The sequence below is a fragment of the Zingiber officinale genome, chromosome 9B, assembly GCF_018446385.1.
Source record: "Zingiber officinale cultivar Zhangliang chromosome 9B, Zo_v1.1, whole genome shotgun sequence".
Taxonomy (NCBI): domain Eukaryota; kingdom Viridiplantae; phylum Streptophyta; class Magnoliopsida; order Zingiberales; family Zingiberaceae; genus Zingiber; species Zingiber officinale.
Window position 1 is genome coordinate 47613982 of NC_056003.1, and position 15477 is coordinate 47629458.

Below are 15477 nucleotides of genomic sequence, written 5' to 3' on the forward strand. Positions count from 1 at the left end.
AGTTCCTTTCTCTGCTGGTTCGTTTGCTAAGACTCCACTAACTACTGGTATTCTTGCAAAATCTTTTCCATACCAGAAATGTACCCATCTTGCTCCTCTACTTCTTTTTGCAAGTTGGGCATCTCATCGTTCGGAGTGGAGGAAGCAGCTTCTAATTCTTCTATACGATCCTTCAAAACTTTGTTGGCTCACTTCAAGTCCACAACCAGTTGGTTTATGTGTAGTCCAGAAGCATAAAACTAGGAAGAGTAGAGTGTTGGTGCGGGAAGCATCCGACGATCAAACTCGTATTTTGATAATGACAAAGGATTCAAAGTTAAGATGTTTAGTGATATAACAAATCTATTAAGCGTTTCAGGAAATGACCTAACTGTGGTTAGGCAAGGTAAAAACCCTACGGGGTGATAACCCTAGGTCATAGGGGGTGGTAACCCTATGCGGAAAGTCTTGGCAGGTCGAATGCTTCAGGCAAAAGTCCTAGGGGGTGGTAACCCTAGGTGGAAAGTCCTGGTGCCGCGAACCAGGTGAAAGACTGGACTAGCTGGGAAGCGGATGTCCAGCAGAAAGTCCGGAAGCTTCGAGTGCTGAGCAAAAGTCCAGTCGATCTGGAGGATCGCACTGGCAGCAGGTAAATCTCCTGAGTGGAGTAAGTGAGGACGTGTTCCCCGCAGAGGGAAAAGTAGGCGTTGGGTCGACCTAGGGTTTCCGGTTGGAAACCCGAAGTCAGACTCGGACAGTCCGGAGACTGTCAAACTTTCACTTTTATACTATCACTTATGTGTTATGAGCTAATTTTGTGTTGCAGGGTATTTTTGTGTTTAACATATCTTGCAGGGACCAAAGTACAAAATTAGCCTCGGATGAATAATACCGAGACGCCTCCATGGAGCTTGGAGGCGCCTCGGGTGCAAAACCTGAGCTGGCTGCGAAGCAAGCTTGGAGGCGCCTTGAAGGAAGCCAAGGCGCCTTGGACAGCTTGATGAAGGCACCATGGAAAGGCTGAAGGTGCCTTGAACCTGATAAGGTTCGACCAGTTCAAACCTTATCTCCGCGGCTGACTCGGCTCATTCAAGGCGCCTTGGTGAACAGTAGAATGCGCCTTGAACACCCTTTATAAGGGATCTCGACCAGCAGCTCAGAACAAGCAATTCCAAGTAATCTCTCTGCGACTAGCTACTAACGACACGATCCCGAACTGCTGTGACAACCACCCGACGACCCGGAGCTCCGAAACTTCAATTTTTCTCACTATCGTCGGTATAATTCAATTGTTTATTGTTAGCTATTGTACTTCATCTTGTAATCATTTTTATCGAGCTTATAGTTGTTGCCCACGCAAAGCGATCAAGGATCTCGGGCCTTCGAGTAGGAGTCAATCTAAGCTCCGAACGAAGTAAAATCCCCTGCGTCTTTCTGTGTGATTGTTCTATGTTTATTCCGCTGCTTTAACTCTTACACTTTTACGATTCCGATAATCGAAACAAAATAGCCGCGAGCGCTATTCACCCCCCCCTCTAGTGCTTCTCGATCCAACAATTGGTATCAGAGCGGGATAGTGTTAATCTGGTGCAACCACCAATCATGTAATTTTTCGCGGTGTTTTAAATTTTACGGAGTCAACTGAAATTAGTACTATTACTATATTCCAGTTTTTTTTCGTTCGTTCGCATCAATTTCGCTCGAGGTTGGTGCAACACCACTCGAGTTAGTTCTCTTTTCAAGTCTTTACTCCCGCACTGCTAATCCAAGACATAGTCTTGGGACATATTTTTTTTTCCTTTTGCATATTCTCTCAATGGCCCAACAAGAGGGTTTTAGCACCGTCCGTCCCCCGCTCTTCTCCGGAGAAGATTTCGGGTACTGGAAGGGACGGATGGAGACGTTTCTAAAGATCCAGTTCAAGATGTGGATGATCATTCGAACTGGATTTCAACTACCGACTGACACTGATGGCAAACCTACTCCTTGCGAAGACTAGGAACCCTCCCTCATCAAGAAAGTGGAAGCCAACGTCAGAGCTACCTGCACCCTCTAGTGTGGACTGACCAAAGAGGAGCTCAACAGAGTTGGTCCATTCTCATCAGCATAGGAACTTTGGGAAAAGCTGATTGAACTTCACGAGGGAACCTCCGACACAAAGGTGAGTAAACGTGATTTACTACTTAATAAAGTATATAATCTGAAAATGCAGGAAGGTGAGAAGGCGAGTTTACTACACGCAAGAATTCAAGACATCCTCAACTCTCTTCACGAAATCAGGCAAAAGATAGAGAATCAGGACGTCATAAGGTACGCACTAAACTCGTTTCCGAGGAGCACATTGTGGGCATTAATGGTAGATGCTTACAAAGTCTCCAAGGATTTGTCTTCAATAAAATTAGATGAATTATTCTGTGAGTTTGAAGTACATGAGTAGACTAATGCACAGCCGACCGAGAAGGGGGTTGCTTTGATTGCAGGTGCCAGTCGAACACGCGAACCGAGAGCACAATGAAGAACTGAACCTGAATCGGAAGAAGATCCCGACTCAGACGATGAAGACGACGAACTAACAATCGATCTCGTCAACCTCGTAAAGAAGCTCTACAAGAAGAAGAAGGGCTTCAACAAGAAAGATCTAAAGAAGGTGGTACAAACCAAGGAGGTTCAACCAAGTTCGAAGTTATCTGCTACGGGTGCAACCAGAAGGGGCACATCAAGGCCAACTGCCCAAATTAAAAGGAAGCTAAGAAGCAGAGAAGGAAGAAGGCCCTGAAGGCGACGTGAGACGAATCTTCTTCAGAAGACGACGACGACAAAACTTGATCAGAAAGCCTACTTGCTCTTATGGCCAGGGACCAGATTGACGGATCCGAGAGCGAGAGTGAGTCGGAGGCCGAGTCCGAGCGAAGCTACAGATCCGTATCTGATTCCGAAGGGCCAGATCCCACTGTAAGTATCCCTCGTCTAAATAATCTAGTCAATTATTTGTTGCGCAAACTAGCTAAGTCGAACCTTAAGGTCAAGTCACTTCTAAAGGAAATAGTAGTCCTTAAAGAAGTGACTAACTCTAAATCATTACCTGACTAAGTTCAGACTGGAAATTCAACTCAAGTTCAAAAACTTGAGAAAGAAAACTCTGGTCTGAAAAATCAGATTAAGAATTTAAAAAATACTTTAGAACGGTTTTCCTTAGATTCCAACAATCTTGACTTAATTCTTGGGACACAAAGAGCCGTTTATAATAGAACTGGGCTAGGATACAAAACCAAAAAGAAATATAAATCTTATTTATCCTTAATAAACAAACCAAATTGTAAGGTAATCCAAGCATGGGTCCCCAAGTCCAAATTGGTCAATCAAGTTGGACTTGGTCAATACTGGGTCCCGAAGGATCAAATACACTACCTCGATAGGCCATATCGAGGCTATGATCCAGGGGGAGCAAAAAAAAAAATGATATTAATTAAATGAACTTAAAATTCAAAATTAAATTAAAAATTTGAAATTAAATTAAATTCAAAATTCAAAACTAAATTAAAAATTTGAAATTAAATTAAAATTCAAAATTCAAAATTAAATTAAAATTCAAAATTCAAAATTAAATTAAAAATTCAAAATTAAATCAAAATTCAAAAATTCAATCAAATAAAAATTTAGAAGGAGGATCCAGAATAACTGGCACCCCTAACTAAACTACCCGGCTGGGTAACCGAACTTAATCTACCCGAAATGGGTAAACAAGAGTAGACTACCCGGCAGGGTAATTAAGGTTAGAAAAAAATGGGTTAGGTTTAACTTGACCCACGGTACTGGTGAATTTTTTGGATGATAGTACGTTAGGGAAGCTTGGGCATCGCATGTCTAGGAAGATATGACTTCGACCTGGTGCATTTGGCCAAGTGGAACTGACCAAAGCTACCTTAAATGGATCCTAACCAGTTAGACCAAGGTTTAGTATTAAGTTCAATGGGTAGGACTATTTGGAAAACCTCGAAGGCATGATTACTTTAATGAGTTCCTTGTGACTCACCATAGCCTAGAAGTTTATCCAAAGAATGCCTACTTATTGAACCCAAAGCTAAACCTGAATCTAACACAAAGTTAAACCAGACCCTAAAATTCAACCATAACTCATCTCACAACAATTATAGGATACCATGATTGAAAATTTAGATCAGGTGAGATGACTAAGGAATAAACATTAATTCAAATTAAATTTGGAATAAACATAAAGTCAAATTAAATTGGGAATACAGATTTTTTTTTCAAAATTAATTAACTTAAAATTATTTTCAAAATTAATTAACTTAAATTATTTTCAAAATTAATTAACTTAAAATTATTTTCAAAATTAATTAACTTAAAATTATTTTTAAAATTAATTAACTTAAAATTATTTTCAAAATTAATAAAATTATTTTCAAAACCTAATTAGCTTAAAATTATTTGTTAGAAATCATTAACTTAAAACCTTTTCAAAATTAATTAAAAAAAAAACCGCGTGGCGCTTATTAGAGGCGCCTCCCACCAAAGGGAGGTGCCCTAGCAAACGGCGGGAAAATTCCCGCCGCATCATCTTAAGGTGCCTCAGATCAAACTGAGGCGCCTCAAACAAACCAATCAAGGCACCTTCATCAATTCTAAGGCGCCTTCAACCTCGAGTTTTTTCCCCGAACAGAATCCTTTCTGTTGCATTTTCCGGCCGCGTTCCACACGATTTCCGCGTGCGATTTCTAGCAACCAAGGCACCCTCAACCCGGTTTTTCCTCTCCTTCACCTAGAAATGCCTCCTAGGTATAATCTCAATACTTTCCAATAAATTTTTACACAATATTTGTGTTTGTTTTGCCAATTTTTGTGTAAAATGCTTAAAAATAGGAAGCGTCGTCACGTTGATCCTACTCCAGCTAGACTTCCATCAGCAGATATCAGATTCCCTACTGTACATCTTAGGGATACCTTTGCTAGGTACACTTTTGATCCTATCAAACCTAGATACGTAAATAGGTCCTTTTTTACCCAGTTTTGCCAGCCATCTATCCAGATGATAGAGCACTATCAGCTGGACCAACTGGTTTACTGCACTGATACAGTAAATTAGGAATTATGTGCACCGTTCTATCACAAGCTTGAGAGGGTTGATGATAGTACGTACTCCACCAGAGTTGCTGGCACTGACATTGAGCTTACTCCCACTTTGTTTCGCACCACCCTAGGACTTAGGGCTTCAGAGTCTACTTTTCTATGCTACCCCAGTAGGGAACTGCCATTTGGCGATCCCTACTCCCATATTACGTTAGATACTATCTATACATATTTCTTCGGGGAAGAGAGACCTCTTGGCCTGACTGAGTTCAGGTCAGTCTCTCTTCGGGTTCAGGACTATATGATGTATAGGGTCCTGACAGCATGTATTTTGCCGATCTCATCTCGGGATGTCCCGAAGATGCGGTCTTCACACTCATTTTTCTTGTACGCCTTGTGTCATCGATTAGATATCGATATAGCCTTGCATATGTTCCAGAACATCATTTGTGCATCTGGGACAGTCACTTCCAGTATAGTACACATGCCCTATTGTCATATTTTGACACGCTTTTTTTCGACCATAGAGGGCATAGATGTGACCAGAGGGACAGTCATCCCTCTAACCATACATGACGAGCTAGGGTCCCGCAGTTGTAGACTAGCCCATGCTGAGGTCACCGCTGATGGAGTTCTAGCTTGGACAGGACGACCACAGCCAGCCGCTGCCCCTATCGCTCCAGAGGCCGAGGATATACCAGGCGAGGGAGAGGAGTGGGCCGACTTCTTAGCTGAGGATCTTTTCACGGATCCTTCTCCGTTTGCCGGGCCATCCACCTCAGCCGGACCTTCAACCTCTGCACCACTCTCCGTCGAGGACAGACTTGCTCGACTCGAGGTCGAGTCCATCCAGACACGACGAATAGTTCTCTCCCTTCGATCCGAGATGGCTACCGGATTTACCTCCCTCCGAGATGAGATACGACGTCTAGGTCAGCCAGCACCCGAGCAGCCCCATGCACCACCTCTCGCTGATGACCCGCCAGCTGATGCTCCTCGAGTAGATGATCCTACTCTTTGATATGACACTTTTATGCATTGTACTATGGACTGTTGACTATGGAAACCTACACTTCACTATCTATTTGTTTTGTTAGACCTTCTTGAAGTGATATCTACTTATTTGCATGCTTGCTAGTCAACAATTTACTTAGTTTCAAATAATCTGGGTCTACTTATTTTTAATAACTCTAGGAAAATATTTATTTCAAAATCTCAATTTATTAAATTTTTCAAAAGTTGAACTTAGCCTAGGCTTTCCCCCTAGATATCATGTTCCCCTAGACTTACGCCAGAGCATCTCACAAACACCTAGTATACCTTGCTTGTGTTTGTAAAATATAGAACGACGTGAGATGCATAGGGTACAACCTGGACTCAAGAATGCTTATTTCTGTGTATCAATATGAGTCTGGGCGTTAAATACTTTATTAACAGTAATCCAGTCAAGTCTTCCAGTCTTAGTCAAATCTAACTGGACTAAATGACTTAACTCGACTAACCAAGTGAAAGCTGCTGTCCTTTAGGCAATCAGCAAGTAGCTACAGGTTAGATAGTTGGTGAAGGAAATGGATCTATTAAGGTTAAACATGCTTGTACTTTAGGGCTCTGATACCTGACCAAATCATATTCGATAATTTGACTCATGCTTAATTTGACTCATGCTTGGACTTAAGGACCAACTGAATAATTAACCTCAATTTTTAGCTACTCCCTCTTTGTTCTAAATATTCACAAGTTCTTAATTTTACCCCTATTTTCAAAATCAAGTTATTCAAGTTAAGCTAAGTTTTTCTTACTTAAGCTATATTTTCGAAATTTAATGTTTGCAAAAGACCTAGCAACTTTCTTTTTTTTTAAAACTTTTTAAGCTAAGGCTTCTCACAGAATCATTCGTTACTTAAAAGTATTAAAAAGCATATTTTTGCAAACTTTAAAAATTTCTGCTAAGCAAAAGTAGCTTTCAAAATTTTCTTTCAAAAATCATTTAGTTCCAAAACTTCTCTTTTGACTCATATTTTCATTCACAAATTTGAAAATGAAAAATAGTTTTGGTATTTCTTTATTCTTTCAAAAAGAAATTAGGTTCACTTGTTCATTTTTTGTCTTTTCTCTCTTATATCTTTTCAAAATTATCCGTTAAGACTCCTCCAAAAATTCAATGTTTTTAACTAAAACAGTTGCAAAAGACTTAGCTAAGTGACTTCAAATCTCTTAGCAAATACTTTAGTCAATTTTGAAGAATATTTTTCAATTGTTTAAAAGGTGTTTTCAACATTAAGCTAAGTCAATCTCCCTTACTTATTTTGTGTCACTTAGCCTACGATCCCTGTTTCACTTAGCTAAAAGATGAAATCACTTATAAAATGCTAAGTGTTTTTGAAATTCTCTTTCTCTCTTTAGAAATCTATTGGCTATTTAATTCTCTATCTTTCTAACAAACAATTGTTTTTGGAAAATCATTGTCTATTCTACCAAAGCTAAGTATTCCATTACTTATTTTTGATATATGGCAAAGGGGGAGAGTAGCCAATTCAAAAGCCATTCAAAAGTAGCCAATTCAAAATTAATCGCAAAATATTATTTAAAGGGGGAGTAATACTTAAAGGGGAGCTTTACAAGATCATTTTTGTTCGCCTTAAAAAAATTTTCTTTATGCTTGCTTTACTTGCATATCTGTTTACTTAACTTTGAATTTGAGTTGTCATAATCAAAAAGGGGGAGATTGTTGGTGCGGGAAGCATCCGACGATCAAACTCGTATTTTGATAATGGCAAAGGATTCAAAGTTAAGATGTTTAGTGATCTAACAAATCTATTAAGCATTTCAGGAAATGACCTAACTGTGGTTAGGCAAGGTAAAAACCCTACGGGGTGATAACCCTAGGTCATAGGGGGTGGTAACCCTATGCGGAAAGTCTTGGCAGGTCGAATGCTTCAGGCAAAAGTCCTAGGGGGTGGTAACCCTAGGTGGAAAGTCCTGGTGCCGCGAACCAGGTGAAAGACTGGACTAGCTGGGAAGCGGATGTCCAGCAGAAAGTCCGGAAGCTTCGAGTGCTGAGCAAAAGTCCAGTCGATCTGGAGGATCGCACTGGCAGCAGGTAAATCTCCTGAGTGGAGTAAGTGAGGACGTGTTCCCCGCAGAGGGAAAAGTAGGCGTCGGGTCGACCTAGGGTTTCCGGTTGGAAACCCGAAGTCAGACTCGGACAGTCCGGAGACTGTCAAACTTTCACTTTTATACTATCACTTATGTGTTATGAGCTAATTTTGTGTTGCAGGGTATTTTTGTGTTTAAAATATCTTGCAGGGACCAAAGTACAAAATTAGCCTCGGATGAACAGTACCGAGACACCTCCATGGAGCTTGGAGGCGCCTCGGGTGCAAAACCTGAGCTGGCTGCGAAGCAAGCTTGGAGGCACCTTGAAGGAAGCCAAGACGCCTTGGACAGCATGATTAAGGCACCATGGAAACGCTGAAGGTGCCTTGAACCTGATAAGGTTCGACTAGTTCAGACCTTATCTCCGCGGCTGACTCGGCTCATTCAAGGAGCCTTGGTGAACAGTAGAAGGCGCCTTGAACACCCTTTATAAGGGATCTCGACCAGCAGCTGTTACGCTCCGCAAGTGTACGGAAATGTCGCAAGTAATATAAAAGATTATCGTATCCACAGGGACTGGAATAAGCACTAGAAATGTCTCAATGCGAATTAGCTAAACAACTATCCAATCGTTTCAAAAGCAAAGTAAAGGTAAACAAATCTAATCTTAAAGATCAACAAACAAGAATTTAGTGTTTTGGGTTATGATAAAGGGAGATTCTAGGAGTTTCGGTTTCTTTATAGGATTTCTCGAATGTAAATGGTTCACCAATTCTTATCCCTCAATTGCCAAACATGTAGAAAGTTGCCGGTTCTCTCTTGCAATAGACAACCGGCTAAGGACTGAGAAATGTATCTAAATAGGATTAATTAGACATGAACCTATGTTGTCCTTACACAGAAGTGCACCTATTACTATGCCTTCCTCGGATATCAACGTAGAAGCCCACGACTTATTAATCTATCAAGATACAAGAAACTAATCACAAAATCCATCCTACTCTCTTGAATATTCCTATTTCCTCTTCAAGATTATCTCTCAAACGTCCTTACACGGGCTTGCACCTGTCACGTGGATCCCTCGGATGATCGAGTGAGAGTTTATCTTTACAAAGTCCATAAGAAATCTAAACAATTAATCAAGAATGAGAATTAAGCACGAATCACCATTAATCATTCAAGATCTACTCGATACAAGTAAGATAATGTCATTGAAACAAGAAAATGGTAAATCCATAAGAGATTACATCAATCCATCATACAAATACTCTCTTCATCCTAGAATTCAAGATCTACTCCATGAATCGAGGAAGAAAACCCGAAGAAATAAAGAATACAAGCATTTCTTAAATCCCCAATCCAAGAAACCAAGAAAAGGGGGAAAGAGAAAACTTATCTATGAAGAAGCTTCGTCTTCGGATCCAATCCTCGCTCCGGAGCCGAAATCGTCAAGAGCTCCCCTTGAATCGCCCAGAAATCCTCCCAAGATTGGGAGGAAACCACCAAATCTTGCCTTCTCCCAAAGGGGGAGAGATCCCCTTTCAATTCATGAAGGAGGGTTTAAATAGAGGAGGGAATCGGGCACAGGGCCGTGTGAGATTCACACGCCATGTCCAGCCTTCTCGCCAAAGCCGCACTACTGTGACTCCACACGGCCGTAACCCTTCGCCACCGGAAATACTACACGGCCAGTGGTGCACACGCCACACCGCTTGGTCTCCTCACACACTGTAGATCCACACCGACCATGTAAGGCTTCGCTTTGGTTGGCCTGACACCAGGCGAGGTTCACACGGCCATGTCATCTTCCTCTCTGGTGCCAAACTCCACACGGCCCGAGCTCCATAGCAGTGCAGGGCCGTGCTTTCTCCCTTCGCTTCCTCCAAGGCTTGCCCAAAGATGTAGATTCTTCACCAAATCGACTCGCGTACAGAAAATGCACAAAAAGCGGATCTCCAACCAAAAGAGTAAATATGCTAAAAGGAAAGTCGAAGTATAAAATGCATAGATCAAGCATGCTCAAATATGAAAATATGCGTAAAACATGCATAAAAGAGTATATAATCTACGATATCACACCCCAGACTTAAACCTTTGCTTGTCCTCAAGCAAAATGTCAGCCTAAATTCATATGTTCTACAACACATTCATAAAACCCAGTGCACTTTCCTAACTCTATCAAAAAGTTTCATTAACAAGCATGATCATGGAAACAAGTAAAGTATGGTTCAAGCATAAGAATCTTGTGCACAGTGTAAAAGTAACTCAATACCCTTCAAGTTTCAATCCATGTCCTAGTCAAGTCGTCATCAAATTTGAATTCCTAATGTTTCCAGTGAAAGACAAGTAACCAGTGATAGGCACTTACTCACCATTCACTTGGTTCATATTTCTCAACTAACCCAATGTCTCAAAGGTGTGCTCAATCTCAAGAGAAGCTAAACAGTCATTTCCCCAGTAACCTAACTCGGTCTCAAAGGGGTGACTTGCTAGATTCCACTCATGACAACTATTTTTTATATCCTTTTTTTTTTTTTTTTTACGTGTTTGCATTGTGCAAAACTTATTCACAAATGTACTTTTAGCACAAATGTACCTCCCTAAACTGATCATCAGATAAAGAGAAGCGCCCCTCCAACATTTTTCGTTGGGAATCTTGCTTCTCATGAAGTGATTCTAGAGACGTACGAAAATCTAAAAAATCAAACCTAGAAGATCCCGTGCCATATGCAAAAGAATGCCTAGCAGGCTCCATGAAACTAGAAGGCTGCGTGTGTCCTGATGACGAGGGCTCATGATGTGGCTCAGTGTCTCCAGGTATAGAAGGGTTATCCTCAAAATCTAACTTAGAAATTACCCAATTAGCCGGGTTACGAATAGTAGTTCGTTCAGGAAAAGGAAGGGGTAAAGGAGAATCACTCCTCCTAGGAAACGCGAAACCATTCCCATCCCGAATGATCATTTTCATAGCAAGACATGTATCAATGTCAATCATGTCATTACCATGAATTATTTCCAACCCATCAACATCAAGATTTAAATTATAAGCTATTCGGGTAATCAAACCACCAAAAACAATCGATCCCGATGATGCCCTAGCCGATCTCAATAAGGTTTGAACAAAATGAAAACCAGAGTCAAATTCAACCTTATAAAGCATAGCCCATAAAGCATAAAGCTCTATTTTTTTAACCACCCCATCACTCTCTCCCCTACCAAAAATAGTTTTACTCATGACTCTATGTAGATACCTAAAGATGAGGTTTTGCATATGGGAGGCCTTAGCTCTTGAAGGCTCATAAGGTTGATCTAACCCAGTTATTGCATTCCAAAAATGATTCCAATTAAACCTTGGATCAAACCTACGAGGGCTACCGGTGGTTATTCCAAAACAAGAATTAAAGTCACTAAATGCCCATAGAAATTCTTGATTCATTAATCTAAAAGAGATTTTTCCAGAATAATCATCTTCATTAGTAAAATGGACATCCAATGAACTTAAAAATTCCAAAACAAGACGAGGATATGTAGGCAAATGTGTGTACATAATATCACTCCAATCCAAAAACCCAATCATCAAATCTACATCTTCCCTAATTCCAAGCATATCAAGAACAGTTGGGTCCATATATCTAGTACACACTATCTTTCTATTGACAAGAATTGCAAATCTAGTTACTTTATCATCATTTCTAAACACAATATTGAATTCATTGTCATTACCTTCGTTGCGTGAAGTCCTTTTGCCTTTGCCCTTCACTGGTTGTTTTCCTTTGTCCCTTGATGGCTCCTTCTCTTTGTCTCCACAAGATCCACCACCTCCTTTGCGAAGTCTCTTCAAAATATTGGACATCTTGATGAGTTTAGATAGGGGAAGAATTATCTAGAGTTGTGGAACTCAAAGAACAAAACTTCAAAGAACAAAAGATCTTAGGTTAAGAGAACAAAAAGTCCAAGTCTTAGAGAGGAGGAGAATCGGATCTAAGAGATCTTGAGAGATTACAGAGGAGTTTTTAAGAAATTGGGAGAGAAAGATATGTTTTGGAGAGTTGGGGGTGTGCGGAACACGGCCAAGATCTGGCCGTGTGAGGTAGGAAGAAGACTTTAATAGTTCTCCTACACGGGTCGTGTAGATCTACACGGCCTCCCCATCTTTCCTCTCGGGATTCTTTACACGGGCCGTGTAGATCCACACGGCCTCCCCCTCTTCCTTCTCTGGATTCCTCGCACGGGCGTGTCTGGGACACGGCCTCTCCATCCTTCCTCTCGGGATTCTTTACACGGCCGTGTTTGAGACACGGCCTAGATCCTTTTCTCCTCGGAAGATGCTACACGGCCGTGTCTGGATGACACGGCCTAAGCACTTCCCTTCTCTGCAACTTTTGCCTGGCCGTGTATAGCACACGGCCGAGCTCCGTTTTGCACCTAACCTGAAAACAAAATCAAAAGAATGCATCAAGCTAAAAGAAATTTAGATGCAGATCAAAACTAACTAAAAGAACCCTTGGGTTGCCTCCCAAGAAGCGCTTGTTTAAGGTCTTTAGCTCAACCAAACTTTATCATTCGCTTCTTTTCCTCGCCCTTGGAGGACAGATATACTTTTCGTTTTTGTTGGGAGATCTTCTCCCAACATCTTCCACCACATTGTCTCCTTCATTTGGTGGCCTTCCATGAGGATGGAAATTCCATTCCTCAAGTTTATAAATGCTTGTCCTGCTACAAGCATTTAAAAGAGACGAGACATGGTTAGAGATATTAGATAAATCATATTCCAACTTTTCCTTACCAATTACCAAAGAAAGCTTATGATTTTTGACATCAATTATAGCTCCAGCTATAGCAAGGAAAGGTCTTCCTAATATGATAGGAATCCTAGGGTCCTCTTCCATGTCCAACACGACAAAATCTGTGGGAATAACATTCCCATCCACCTCTACTGGCACATCTTCTATAATACCCAAAGGGTACCTGCAGGAATGATCGGCAAGTTGAAGTGCCATAGTAGTAAGTTGAATGTTTTTGAGACCTAATTTATTACAAATTGAATAAGGAATGAGGCTAACACTCGCCCCCAAATCACAGAAAGCTTTTTCAAAAAATTATTTTCCTATGTTACAAGGGATATAAAAGCTCCCTGGGTCCTTCAGTTTTGGAGAAGTGTTCTTCTCAAAAATAGCACTACATTCCTCACTAAGCGCAATGGTCTCAACCTCTCCTCTTCTTCTCTTGTTTGACATGAGATCCTTCAGGAATTTGGCAAATCTAGGCATTTGTAGAATAGCATCGATAAGAGGTACCTCTACACAAATTTCCTTAACTTTTTCTAGAAACTTGCCAAATTCTTCATCTTTCTTGAGCATTGTAAGTCTTTGAGGAAAAGGGACAGCTTTGCTCTGATGGTTCAGTGGAAGAGTTTCTTCAACCTCAATGGTACTCTCCTCATTAGCTTGAATCTGATTTGGTATAGGAGGAGAGAGCTCTTCTTCTTTTTGTATCCCTTTTGAAGCAGTCGCTTGGGAGTCTCCCAAGGTCCGTCCGCTCCTAAGCTCAATTCTATTGCAATGCTCCATAGGATTCACATCAGGTTTTCCTGGAAGTTGTCCTGGCACTCTGGATGAAGAGGAAGCTAGTTGGGCAATTTGACTATCCTGGATCTTTTGATGCTTTTCAGAATTATCCATCCTCTGAATGAGCTTTGCTAAATCTTGCTTCATTTCATTCTGACTTGAGATAATTTCTTCAAGCATCTTTTCAACATTTGACTTTGGTAAACCTTGAGAAGATAGATGTTGAAAATTTTGTTGCCCAGCTTGGAAATTTGGTCTTGCCCCCATAGATGGTCCTTGATCTTGATTATTTCTGTAGGAAAAATTTGGATGACTCTTCCATCCAGGGTTATAAGTATTTGAGTATGGGTTGTTCTGCCTTTGATTGTAACTCATGATTGCATCGCATTGTTCAAGTTGATTGATTTGTGCAGTGATAGCTCCCAATGGACATGAGTCATTTGAATGCTCTGAACTCCCACATACTTCACAAGATGTACTAATAGCATTGACCACATTAGCACTAGCCCCCATATTCTCAAATTTCCTTGTAAGAGCGTCCAATTTTGCAGATAAAAGAGTGACTGCATCTACATCAAACTTCCCTGATGCTTTAATTGTTGGGTTTACAGAAGAATAGCCACCACTTCTTTCATTTGCCCACTGATGATGATTTTGTGCTACACTTTCAATGATTTCTTCGGCTTCATCTAAGCTTTTGTTCATAAGTGCCCCTCCAGCAGCTGAATCAAGGGACACTTTGGTATGATAATTGATACCATTATAAAAAGTATGCAACACTAACCATCTTTCCAACCCATGATGTGGACATTATCTGAGCATACTATTATATCTATCCCATGCTTCAAAAAGAGATTCTGAGTCTGTTTGCTTGAAGCTTGCAATTAAATTCCTCATATGAGCTGTTTTGCTTGGTGGATAGAACTTATCAAGAAACTGTTGCTCACACTGCTCCTAAGTGGTGATGCTATTAGGGGCCAAAGAATTCAGCCATTGCTTTGCCCTATCTCTTAGAGAAAACCCAAATAACAATAATCTAACTGCATCTGAAGGAACTCCATTCATTTTCATGGAACCACATATTTCATAAAAGACCTCTAAGTGTTGATTAGGGTCTTCATGAGGTCCTCCACCAAATTGGTTCTGCTGCACCATAGATATGATTGCGGGTTTGATCTCAAAGTTATTGGCTTCCACTGAAGGTTTTGAAATACTAGATCGAAAACCTCTTGCATAGGGTGCTGCATAATCCTTAAGTGGTCTATTTGCCATGTTCAAATGTTCCTGTTCTTCAATTTGCCTTTGCAGAATTCTTCTTTTATGGAAAGTTCTATCAATCTCAAGGTCAAAAAGGAAAGAATTCCCCTGCAAAGTTAGATCTTCGCATACACAAGAACAAGATAGCAGATAGCAATTTGACAGAAAAAGAAAAATAGAAGAATAAAAAATGCAGAATTGAATTTGTACAAAAAGAATTAACAAGAAGTGAAAGTTATACAAGAAAGTAAAAACAGAAATCTAATGATTAGTTACAACTATGCAATATAAAAGGAAAACAAATGTTATGTTTAGTCTAACTCAATTGATAATTCCTAATGTTATAGCGCAGTCCCCGACAACGGCGCCAAAAACTTGTTACGCTCCGCAAGTGTACGGAAATGTCGCAAGTAATATAAAAGATTATCGTATCCACAGGGACTGGAATAAGCACTAGAAATGTCTCAATGCGAATTAGCTAAACAACTAT

General features: G+C 40.5%; 1 non-coding gene across 1 annotated transcript; it reads left to right on the forward strand.

Moving 5' to 3' along the window:
• Positions 1-14523: 14523 nt before the first annotated feature.
• Positions 14524-14629, forward strand: LOC122025968. The gene has a single exon (XR_006123962.1). It is a non-coding gene; the product is annotated as a small nucleolar RNA R71 (small nucleolar RNA).
• The last annotated feature ends 848 nt before the right edge of the window (positions 14630-15477 follow it).